Here is a 12,630-nt window from a genome sequence, read left to right on the forward strand (position 1 = left end):
TTCCTGAACAGACCAGCAAGTCACCAGAGTGAAACAAACAGGCACCCACTATTGGGTTCTGCATCGGAGAATGCAGGCCTTGGAGATTTTGCACTATGGTGCTCCTCTCTTGCCCCACCCACAGCCCAGCTCTGAAAACACATCTGTATGTGTGGGATTGAAATGTCTATTCCACCCAGTGCCCTGGGGTGGTGACCAGCCTGGTTCAGGGCACAGGTGTCATTTTCTACCCATTTCCTTGCACTGGTAGAGCCTGTTCAAGCTCCCCTATGGACTCAGAGCCAAGAGAGAGGAGAGGCAGAGTGATGGCTAGAAAAGGGTCAGCACTGGGAGACCTTGTGTTACCTTTTAATCATGAGTATGAGTTGTTAAAGGAAGTCCTTCATGCAGAAGGAAAATGGTATGAAACAGAAACAGATCTAAAACCAGATTCCCTTCCTCTTCCCTTTCTACTTTCACATCTTTTTTTAAAATCTAGACTCCACAGGAGAGAGAACACGTGCAGAATACTTGTGAGTCGGAAGACTCGGAAAGGTCTGTACTTTCATTTAGCGGGATAATTATAAGTTCCAGTTCCATCCACTTTCCTGCAAATAACATAATTTCATTTCCACGGCTTAATAAAACTCATATTTGCCATATTTCCTTTATCCATTTACCTGCTTTTGGAGATTTAGGCTGGTTCCATAATTTAGTTATTGTGAAAATGGTTAGCCAGGCATGGTGGCACACGCTGTTAATCCCAGCACTCAGGAGGCAGAGGTAGGAGGACCACAGAGAGTTCGAGGCCACCCTGAGACTACATAGTGAATTACATAAAGTAAGACCCTACCTCCAAAACAAAGAAAAGGAAAGAAAATGGTCATAATACAGACAGGTGTGTATCTCTGTGACATGGTGACTTAGAGGCCTTCAGCTATATACCCTGTAGTGGTATGGAGAAGTTCTGTTAAGTTTTTTTTGAGGAACCTTCACACTACTTATTAGTAGCTAAACTAATTTATATTCCCACAGTATATGACTTCCCTTTTTTTTTCATATTCTCATTTCCATTCGTTGTTTGTTTTCTTGATGGTATCCATTCCAACTAGGGTGAGATAAAATTTCAATGTAGTTTTTGTTTTCTTTTTCTTTATTTTATTATTATTATTATTATTTTGGTTTTTTGAGGTAGGTCTCACTCTAGCCCAGGCTAACCTGGAACTCATTATGTCATCTCCCTACCTCTGCCTCCCAAGTGCTGGATTTAGGGGTGCACCACCATGCCCAGCTTTATCTTTGTATTTTTGAGGCAGTCTCCTTCTAGTCCCGGCTGACCTGGAACTTACTCTGTAGTCTAAGCTGACTTCCAGCTCACTAGGGACCATCCTACCTCAGCCTCTTTAGTGCTGAAAGGACAGGCATGCACTACCATGCTCAGTTTACATGGTTCTTCAGATCAGCCCAGGATTCTGAGCATGCTAGGCAAGTACTCTACCAACTGAGCCCATCCTTTGCTCTTTAATGTGGTTTTGATTTGAATTTCCCTGATGGCTAAAGACGTTGAACACTTTTCCATGTATTTATCAGCCATTTGTACCTCTTTAGTTTTTCCACTTCATTTGCTCATTTATTGACTGGTAAGTTTGAGGGGTTTATTTTTTGTGCTCCTTATATATTCTGGATATTAGCCCACTGTCAGGTATATAATTGGCCAAGATTTTATTCCATTCTATAGGGTCTCTCTTCACTGTTGTTTCCTTGGTATGCAGAAACTTTTGAATGTTAAGCAATTTAGGTCCCTTTTTTTAGGACACTAATCCCATTTGTGAGGGTCCTGACATTGTAACCCTACAACTCCTGTTAATTTTTCTAACTTTTTTAAAACTTTCATACATAGAGACAATATATCATGATCATACTCCCCTCCTATCACCCTCTCTCTACCCCTCCCAAAACCCCTCCACTAAATCCCTTCTTTTCAACAAGGCTTTCTCCTATTTTGATGTCATCATTTTCCCCCTCATATTACTCAGGTCTTGTGTAGGTAGCATCAACCACGGCCACCCTGTGTCTGAAGACAGTAATGTCAGCAGTCCGCGCCTTCCTTTGGTTCTTACATTCTTTCTGTCACTGAGCCTTAGAGGGTATGACAGAGATGTCTCATTTACTACTGAACACTCCATTGACACTTCTTCTCAGCACTTTGGTAAGTTTTGAGTCACTCCAGTGGTCACCACCATCTAAAAAATTAGAGCAACATTAATATATAGGCATAAACAGAAGTATTTAGAGGGCGGTTTGGTGCTTAGAATATATCCATTCAGGTATACAACAGCAGTGGTTCCCCTCACCAGAGCCTATGAATGAACTCCCCAGCCACAGGCTTTTGATTAGGTTTTCAGTACCAAGCATGGATTCTTTTTTGTGGAGCAGACCTCAAGTCCAATCAGAGAGCAGTTAGTTTCCTCCAAAGCAGACATGCCACCATTGCACCAATTGGTACACTTAGCCTAGCTGGTCAGCTATAAAGCTGGCAGTGTCCACTGCTGGTTAAGACCATGGGTGACTTTTCTGCCCCACCAGGCTACATAGCTCTTTCTAGCATCCCGACAACTAGTCAACAGGGCAAAGGCTCCCAGCTCAGCTCCAGCTTGATTTCTCAGAGACCCCACTTACTAGGAAACTAAGAAAACATCGTATTAAGCAATCCGTGGCTCAAGGAAGAAATCAGAAAGCATTTTGAACTGGATATAAATGAAAATAGCACATCAGAATTTGCGGGATGAAATCAAAGCCGTGTGTTGTGGTTACTTTCTTGTTGCTGGGACACACGCGCAATCAGAAGCAGTTTATGGGAGGAAAGAGTTTATTTCAGGCTTACAGGTTTCCGGGGAAGTTTCATCACGGCAGAGGAAGCTGGCTCACTTCATCGTACAGCCATGGCAGAGAGACAAGAGCCAGCGCTAGCAAGCAGCAAGTGGGAGCGGACTCTGCACACCTTAGGGCTGGACTCCAGATCAGCCCAGGGCTCTGCCTGCTGAAGACTTAAGTAGGAAGCTTACTCTTTTTTTTTTTTTTGCACTTTTTAAATTTATGTATTTATTTATTTATTTTAGAGAAAGCAAGGGGGAGAGAGAGAGAATTGGCCTGCCAGAGTGCAGTCACTACAATCAAATCAAACTCCGGACGCTTGCGCCACCTAGTGGGCATGTGCGACCTTGCACTTGCCTCACCTTTGTGCATCTGTCTTACTGGGATCTGGAGAGTCAAACATGGGTCCTTAGGGTTCACAGGCAAGTACCTTAACTGCTAAGCCATCTCTCCAGCCCAGAAGCTTACTCTTAATCAAAACTACCTGAGGCTATGGGGACATTATGTTCAAACCACCATGCCATGATTACAAGAAAAATCATCACACAACTGACTCCATTTGAAAATAAGAAAGGCCCACGCTGGGCGTGGTGGCGCACGCCTTTAATCCCAGCACTCGGGAGACAGAGGTAGAAGGATCGCTGTGAGTTAGAGGCCACCCTGATACTACTTAGTGAATTCCAGGTCAGCCTGGGCTAGAGTGAGACCCTACCTAAAAATAAAAAAAAGAAAGAAAGGTCTAAAATCAATGACCCAAACTTCCACTTTAAAGACTTGAAAGTGTGGTGGGGAGAGAGCTGCTATGGTTTGAATAGAAAACGTTAAGGCTCGGTCCCTGGCTGTGCGGCTATTTCCCCGAGGTGGTGGAAACCTTAGGAGGGGTGGTCTAGCTGAAGGTAATGGACCCTGGGAACAGAGCCTGGAAAAAATATACTCTGTCCCTTCCTAGCTCTGTTCTGTTTCCTAGCTGCCATGAAGTGTGCATTTTTACTCCTTTACCCCCTCTGCCATGATCCACCTCACCACAGCTCTGACACAATGCAGCCAGCTCTGAGGCTGAGCCAAAATCACTCTTCCATCTTTTAAATTGCTTCCCTCATACAAATGTCACAGTGATGAGAAGTCTAACACAAGAACAAAGTAGGTAAGGGAAAGAAAGTAAGGTTAGAGCAAAAATGAAACAAATATTTTAAAAAATAAGTCATGTTTGCCCTTGAATACTGAATAAAATTGCTGTCTTTAGGAGACACAAGTTATCACCAATAGCTGGAATGAAAGCTGGGATTTCCTGTCTGCCTTGCTGGGTTGCTGTCTCACTGAGGTCTGATCTTCCCTTGCTGTCCTCCTGTTCCTTCCCTTACGAATGGGAATATATTCCCTGAGATCCCATATCTTGGAAGTAACTTGGGTTTTATTTTTATCTTTATCCAGGGCTCACAGCCAAGCATTTTCCTTGAGTTTCTGAGGAGGCTTTGCACTGAACTTTAAGGAGTGCTGGAAGTTCTGGAACCTTGAAGACTCTTGCAGATGCGCTCTATTCGTTTTGCATTGAAATGAACCCTTAGGGTCCAGCAGTGGAATGTTGGGGTCCAGCTTCTCATTGCAGGGACAAAAGGAAAACACCCGATAAAAATCAGTTTAGAGGAGAAAAAGGGCTTATTTCATCTTTCAGATCCAAGTTACAGTCCATCATAGCAAGGGAGGCCTGGTCGCTGGAGCCTGAGGCAGAGGGTCATATTCAGGCCACGGTGAGCCAGTAGAGGGCACTGAAAGCTGCTGCTCAGCCAGCTCTCTCCTTTTCACACAGCACAGGACCACAGCTCATGCAATGATGCCATCCGCTGTTAAGGTGGGCCTTCCCTCCTCCACTAACCTCATCTAGACCATCCCTCACAAGTGAGTCCAAGTCCTATCAGGTTGACAACCAATACAAATCGTCACATATATGGTGCGCTTCCAAAGACTTATACATTGAAGCCTTTATCTGCAGTTGGCAGTGCTATGGATATGTAACTGAATCATGAGTGTGCCTACTTCATCAATAGATTAGCCCATCGATAAGTTCAGAGCGAAATGGGCTAATAGGAGTCATAGCCGGTTGGGATCAGTCACTGGATCAGATCTTAAAAGGGTCTTTCTTGTCCCCAGGCCCATCCTCTCACTTTCTTTGCTTACTGGCCACCATGTGGTGGACAGTTTTTTTCCAACATCAGCTTCTGCCATGATGTTCTGCCGCTCAGCCCAGCCCAGCCCAGAAACATCCGAGCCAGCCACCACAGACTGAAACATGAGCCAAAAACACAGCCTCCCTTAAGTTGTTTTTTTTTTATTTTGTCACAGTGGTGAAAAGTGACTAACACATCCCCCACACCTGTTCTTGTCTCACCTTGTTAAGAATTTTCCCTTCAGCTAGCCCTTCAATTTGCCCATGCTCCATCAGCACAAGGTCCTAAACCACTGACCTGCTTTTTTTTTTTGTTTTTCCAGGTAGGGTCTCACTCTGGCTCAGGCTGACCTGGAATTCACTATGTAATCTCAGGGTGGCCTCAAACTCACAGCGATCCTCCTACCTCTGCCTCCTGAGTGCTGGGATTAAAGGCGTGAGCCACCATGCCCGCTTCTGCTTTTTTTTTTTTAAATGTTGGTAATAAAGCAAGTTTATTTCTATAGAGGAGATGTTTTATGTTTATGTCCAGGAAAGAAGAGGAAACTTGGGTATTTATTTGATTTCTTTCTCCCCTTTCTCAGAACTGGGTCCCTTAGCAGCAGGAGCATGCATTTTTAGTGAGACCAAAGATGTTGGGATCATGGAGGGTCAAACTGGTCACCAGTGGTTCAGAGTTACTCAGGCTCCAGGGTGGACGTGATAGAATTTCAGGGCAAAGATACCCATTATGAGAGGGGAGGCTGACTGATTGTGAGCAAGAGATCAGTCTGGCACTGGGGCGTCCGCCACAAGGTCTGGTGCAGGGCAATATCCTTGGCTACCTGCTGGTTTTCTTCAGCTGTCTGCTACTTGCCAGAGAGGACCCAGGCATCTTGACAACAGACCCTCAGGGCAAAGTCTCCAAACTGAGAGGCCGCTCAGACCCCACATGCACCCGGGCAACCTCTTCAAAATGGTACAACGCAGCCGCTTCACCCAGCACGTGGGTCTGCAGCCTCAGAAGTTCCACGATCAGACGCTGGTCCGTCAGGGGATGGCAGAAAACTTCTTGGTTGTCCGGTCCAGTCGGAGGTGACTCACATCATTGGCCCCAGGAGGGAGGATGGCAGAGAAGGCACCCTGAACAGTGGGCAGTCTCCGCTGGGCTCCATGAACCCGGGACTAGGGACATTAGCGGGGATTAATGGAAACCTACATGGGGATCTCCGCGTCACCTCTCCGCGTGGACACAGCCACCGAGGCCGGCTCACTAAGGCCCAATCTGCTTTCTATCACCATCCAGTAGTTTCATTTTGTTTTTAATTTTTTTCTGTCCACTTTTTTTATTTATTTATCTGAGTGTGACAGAGAGAAACAAAGAGACACAGGGAGAGAGATAAAGAGAGAGAGAGAGAGAGAATGGGCGCGCCAGGGCTTCCAGCCACTGCAAACGAACTCCAGACACGTGCGCCCCCTTGTGCATCTGGCTAACGTGGGTCCTGGGGAATCAAGCCTCAAACCGGGGTCCTTAGGCTTCACAGGCAAGCGCTTAACCGCTAAGCCATCTCTCCAGCCCAGTTTCATTTTTTATCATTGTATGCAGATGAAATCATGTAATGTGTATACTTTTTTGCTGGCTTTTTCCTACTTAGCACAACCATTTTGAGATTCTTCCATACTGATACCTGTATTGATCATTTGTTCATTTTTATTGGTCAATATTATTTCCACTGCAAAGATTGTTTTCTAATTCGCCTGTTGATGAAACTTGGGTCTAGTTTGGATCATCACAAATAAAGCGACTGTGAACATTTGTGTGCAATAATGATTCTTGCACCAGTGCACACAGGCTTTCATTGCTTTTGTGTAACTAGCAATGGCATGGCTGGGTCAGTATATTAGTTTTTGATTGGTGTGACAAAATACCTGATAGAAAGCAACCTAAGGGAGGAAGGGTTTGTTTTGGCACATGGCTTGAGACAGTATAGTCTATCATGGCAGGAGCAGGAGGCTGCTCGCTCGCATCTGGTAAGTCAGGAAGCAGAGAGAGATGACTACTGTGCTCAGCTAGCTTTCTCCTCTTTTCCCTTTTTATTCAGTCCAAGACTCCAGCCCAAGGAGTGGTGCCACCCATAGTAAGGGTAAGACTTCCTTTATCAAGTTAACTATCTCTGTAAACATCCTCATAGACACACCCAGAGGTGTGTCTCCTAGGTGATTCCAAACCCTACCAAGTTGACAATGAAGACTAACCACCATATTAGGCTTGTTTATCCTTTAAGACAACTGACAGACCATTTTCATACTGCTCATTCCATTTTATGCTCTCATCATCACCAGTGTGTGGGAATTCCTCTTATTCCATTTCCTCATTCACATTTAGCATATCAGCATTTGTAATTCCAGCCATTCTTATAAGTACATAGCAATACTGCATTGTTGCTTTAATTTGCATTTCATCATTGTTTAATGATGGGAGTATCTTTTGATGTCCTTATCTGTTTATCTTCCTCGTTGGAAAATCTATTCAAATGTTTTTAACTATTCTATTATGTTATCATATTATTGAGTTGTGAGTATCCTTTATATGTTCTAGACACAAGGATTTGTCAGACATACATTTTACAAATATATTCTTCCAGCCTATGGCTTGCCATTTTAATCTCATAATAAGATTTGTTTAAAAGAAGTCTACTTCACCAGGTGTGGCACATGCCTTTAATCCCAGCCACAGGAGGCAAAGGTAGGAGGATTGCCATGAGTTTCAGGCCACCCTGAAACTACATAGTGAATTCCCAACTAGCCTGGGCCAGAGTGAGACCCTACCTTAAAAAAAAAAAAAAAAAGTCTATTGCTTATTTTATCTATTTTTTATGTGGGTGCTAGGGTTTGGACTCAGGTCTTCATGTTTGGAAGACAAGCACTTTACTGACTGAGCTTATCTCTCTAGACAATAGTAATGTGTTTTGAAGAACAAAGTTCAAATTTTGATGATTCACAATTTATTTTTTAATCAAATATTTATTTTTGTGCTCTTTGTAAGAAATGTTTGACAAGCCTGATGCCTCTAAAATTTGTTCCTAACATTTTCCAGAAGTCTTATAATTTTGGTTCTTCTACTTAGGTCTGTTAATGTGTACAGTATAAGGTACAGGTGTAGATTTGTCCCTGTATTTGATTTCAAAGTATAGCATCATGTGCCAACATTGCTTACACTTTGGATTACCTGTAAACCTTTGTGGAAAATTAATTGACTTAGAGCTGGAGAGATGGCTTAGCAGTTAGGGCACTTACCTGCAAAGTCAAAGGACCTAGGTTCAATGCAACCATGGCCCACATAAGCTAGCTAGCTGCACAAGGGGCCTTGAGGACCTGGAGTTCGTTTGCAGTGACTGGAGGCCCTGGTGGGCCCATTCTCTCTCTCTACTTCTCTCTCTCACTCCTCCTTTCTCTCTCTCAAGTAAATAAATAAAAATAAAATATTTTTTTTTGTTGTTGTTATTTTATTTATTTTAGAGCAACAGACAGAGAGAAAGAGGCAGAGATAGAGAGAATGGGCGCGCCAGAGCCTCCAGCCACTGCAAACGAACTCCAGACGCGTGCGCCCCCTTGTGCATCTGGCTAACGTGGGTCCTGGGGAATCGAGCCTAGAACCGGGGTCCTTAGGCTTCACAGGCAAGCGCTTAACCACTAAGCCATCTCTCCAGCCCAAAAATAAAATATTTTTAAAAAGAAAATTAATTGACATATTCTTGGGTCTGTTGCTGAACTCTGTTCTGTTGATGCCTATGTCCAACTTTATTGCAACATTACACTGTTTTGGATAAGATAGCAATATAATACATCTTTTAATTTTTTATATTTTATTCATTTGCAAGCAGAAAGGGAGACAGTAAATGGGTGTGATGAGGGTCTCTAGCCACTGCAAACAAAGTCCAGATACGTGCACCTCCTTGTGCATCTGGCTTTACTTGGGTACTGGGGAATTGAACTCAAGTTGTTATTAGACTGTGCGGGCAAGTGCCTTAACCACTGAACCATCTTTCCAGCCCCTATTTTTTTTATGGGTTGTTATTTTAGAGAGAGAAGGTATCTCTATGTTGCCTATGCTGCACTTAAACTAGTGATCCTCCGCCACAGCCTTCTAGGTAGCTAGGATTGGAGGTGTGCCCTACCATAACCATGACCAGTTACAACAGATGCAGGGGACAAATGAAGATGTAATTTCATTCTTTAGGCGGGTGTCTGGGTTTGCTAGCACCATTTGCCTTTTTTTCAAATTTTTTTTCTGATATTGTTGTAGTTACCTTTGCATTGCTGGACAAACATCTGAACAGAAGCAGCTTATGGGAAGAAAGGGTATATTTCAGCCTTACAGAATCTAGAGAAAACTCCATCAATGGCAGAAGCTGGCTCACTGCAACTGATCCATGCAGAGACACTACCAACCAGTCAGCGAACATGAACAGCCCGAGCTCAAACTGCTCTGCACACAACTTCGGGCTGGACTTAAGAGCCACCCCAGTGACGTACTCCCCAGCAGGCTGCTGAAGACTTAAGTTATAAGCTTAATAAAAAATACCTCAAGATGGGCATAATGGCACACACCTTTAATCCCAACACTTGGGAGGCTGAAGTAGGAGGATTTCTGTGAATTTGAGGCCCACCTGAGACTACATAGTGAATTCCAAGCCAGCCTGGGCTAGAGCAAGACCCTACCTTGGGGCTGGAGAGATGGCTTAGCAGTTAAGCGCTTGCCTGTGAAGCCTAAGGACCCCGGTTCGAGGCTCGGTTCCCCAGGTCCCACGTTAACCAGATGCACAAGGGGGCGCACGCGTCTGGAGTTCGTTTGCAGTGGCTGGAAGCCCTGGCGCACCCATTCTCTCTCTCTCCCTCTATCTGTCTTTCTCTCTATGTCTGTTGCTCTCAAATAAATAAAATTAAAAAATGACACAAAAAAAATAAAAAAATAAGACCCTACCTTGAAGAACCACAAAGTTAAAAAAAAAAAAACAAAACACCTCCGGCTATGGGGGACATAACAATCACATTCAAACTACCACAAATGCCTTTGTCAAAAATTAAGTGACCTTAGATGTAAGGGTTTATTTCTGGATCCTCTATTCTATTCCAGTGGTCTATGTCCATTTTTATACCAATACTGTGTTGTCTTTTCCACCATGGCTATATGCTAAAATTTTAGGATTATTCCCAAATTGACACTAGCTGGGGAAAGTGTTAAAAACACATGAGCCTACAGGAGACATTTATTTTCAAACCGCCACAAGAGAAAATTTCATTTCTTCCTTTCCTGTTTTTATCCCTTGTCTGTCTTTCTGTTGTCTTGTTGCTATAGCCAAGACTTTAAGCACCATATTGAATAATAGTGGAAAGAGACAGAAACTACCCTCAAAAGAAGGTTCTCTTTTGTTTTTTGTTTTTGTTTTTGTTTTTCAAGGTAGGGTCTCACTCTGGTCCAGGCTGACCTGGAATTAACTCTGTAGTCTCAGGGTGGCCTTGAACTCACGGCGATCCTCCTACCTCTGCTTCCCGAGTGCTGAGATTAAAGGCGTGCGCCACCACGCCCGGCAGAAGGTTCTCTTTTCAGACCACCAAGGTGACCAGCCAAGAGACTCAACACCCACCATGGTGCTGAGAAGTGACAGTGGCATGTTCAGCACTTAAGGAGACATCTCTCACACTCTCATGGCTCAGGGTCCATTGTAGAAGAGGTGGCAGAAAGAATGTAAGAGCCAAAGGAAGGGGAGGAGTGCTTACAATGCGTTCTTCCAGACACAGACTGGCCTTGACACTCATAGTGGCTGCTGCTACCCTACACAAGACCTGCATAAGAGGAGGGAAAATGACATCAAAATGGAAGAGAGACTAGTTGGAAAGAAGGGATTCTGTGGAGGGGTGACCTTGGAGGGGGAAAAGTTAGATGACATGAAGGGATAATGATCATGGTATATTGTTTATATTTATGGAAGTTATCAATTTTAAAACCAAGTTTTTAAAAAGCAGAGAGAGTGAGCAACCTTGTCTCATTCCAAATTTTAGAGAAAACGTTTTCAGGTTTTCCCCACTTAGTATAATGTTGACTCTACGTTTGTGATCTATAGCCTTTCTAGATTTATTAGTAATTTTTTTTGTTCATTTTTATTTATTTATTTGAGAGTGACAGAGAGAGAACAAGAAAGAGGCAGATAAAGAAAGAGAGAATGGTCACGCCAGGGCCTCCAGCTGTTGCAAACAAACTCCAGATGCATGAGCTCCCTTGTACATCTGGCTAACGTGGGTCCTGGGGAATCGGGCCTCACTCAAACTGAGGTCCTTAGGCTTCACAGGCAAGTGCTTAACCGCTAAGCCATCTCTCCAGCTCCTTTCTAGATTTATTATTTATTTAGGAGAGAAAGAGGCAGAGAGAGAGAGAGAGAATGAATGGGTGTGTCAGGGCCTGTAGCCATTGCAAATGAACCTCAGACATATACACCACCATTAACATCTGGCTTACATGGGTCCTGGGGAATCGAGGCTGGGTCCTGAGGTTTTGCAGGCAAGTTCCTTAACTGCTAAGCCATCTCTCCAGTCTTTTCTATAGTTTTGAATTGCATTTCCATGATGGCTAAATGTGTTGAACATATTTTACACATTTATTCTGTTTCTTCTTTTGAGAATTGTCAAATTCATTTTTCCATCCTTTGACTTTATGCCTTATTCTTTGTTTTTTTTTCTTCTTCTTTTTTAGTTTTTCAAGGTAGGGTCCCACTCTAGCTCAGGCTGATCTGGAATTCACTAGTCTCAGGGTGGCCTTGAATGCATGGCGATCCTCCTACCTCTGCCTCCTGAGTGCTGGGATTAAAGGCGTGCGCCACCACCCCCAGCCAGTGCCTTGTTCTTTTGATGCTCAAGTTTTTGTATTACTTATGATATTCAGAATATTGATTAGATTTTAATCCTCTGTCAGATGAGTAACTGGCAACGATTTTCTCCTATCTGCAGGCTCCCTTTCTCACTGCTGATTGCTCCCTGTGAAGGAGCACCTTAGTTTGATCCCTTCTGTCATTTCTTGCTATTTCCTGAGCTATTGGTGTTCCGGTCAGGAAGTCATTGCTAACTGCGACATCTCGTAGTGTTTCCTCTATGTCAGTTCTTGCTATTTCCTGAGCTGTTGACATTCTGTTCAGGAAGTCACGGCTTACTGCTACATCTTGAAGTGTTTCCTCTCCCTTTTCCTGTAGTCGTTTCAGAATTTTATAGTAAGGGCTTTGATTCATTTTGAGTTGACCTCTTTGCTGGGTGACAGACAGTCCTCTACATGTGGATATCTCGTTTTCCAGAACCATTTTTTGAAAGCTAGCTTTTTCCAAGCTATGCTTTTGGCATCTTTGTCAAGCATCAGAGGGCTGTATGTGCTTTGGTCTATTTCTATGGTTTTATATGTCTGAGTTTATGTCCAAACCATGCTGGTTTTGTCACTGTGGCCTGAGAAGCTAATTTGAAGTGGGGTACTGTAGCACTGCCAGTTTTGCTCTTTTTGCTCAGGAATGTTCTGGCTATTGGGATCTTTTGTGCTTCCATGTGAATATTAGGATTGTTTTTCCCAGATCTGTGAAGATGCTCATTGTCAT

At 43.6% G+C, this 12,630-nt stretch overlaps 1 pseudogene; it reads right to left on the reverse strand.

The window, feature by feature from the left end:
- Window positions 1-5,612: 5,612 nt before the first annotated feature.
- Window positions 5,613-6,171, reverse strand: LOC101594489 (annotated as a pseudogene).
- Window positions 6,172-12,630: the final 6,459 nt, after the last annotated feature.

The sequence above is a fragment of the Jaculus jaculus genome, chromosome 17, assembly GCF_020740685.1.
Source record: "Jaculus jaculus isolate mJacJac1 chromosome 17, mJacJac1.mat.Y.cur, whole genome shotgun sequence".
Classification (NCBI taxonomy): Eukaryota; Metazoa; Chordata; class Mammalia; order Rodentia; family Dipodidae; genus Jaculus; species Jaculus jaculus.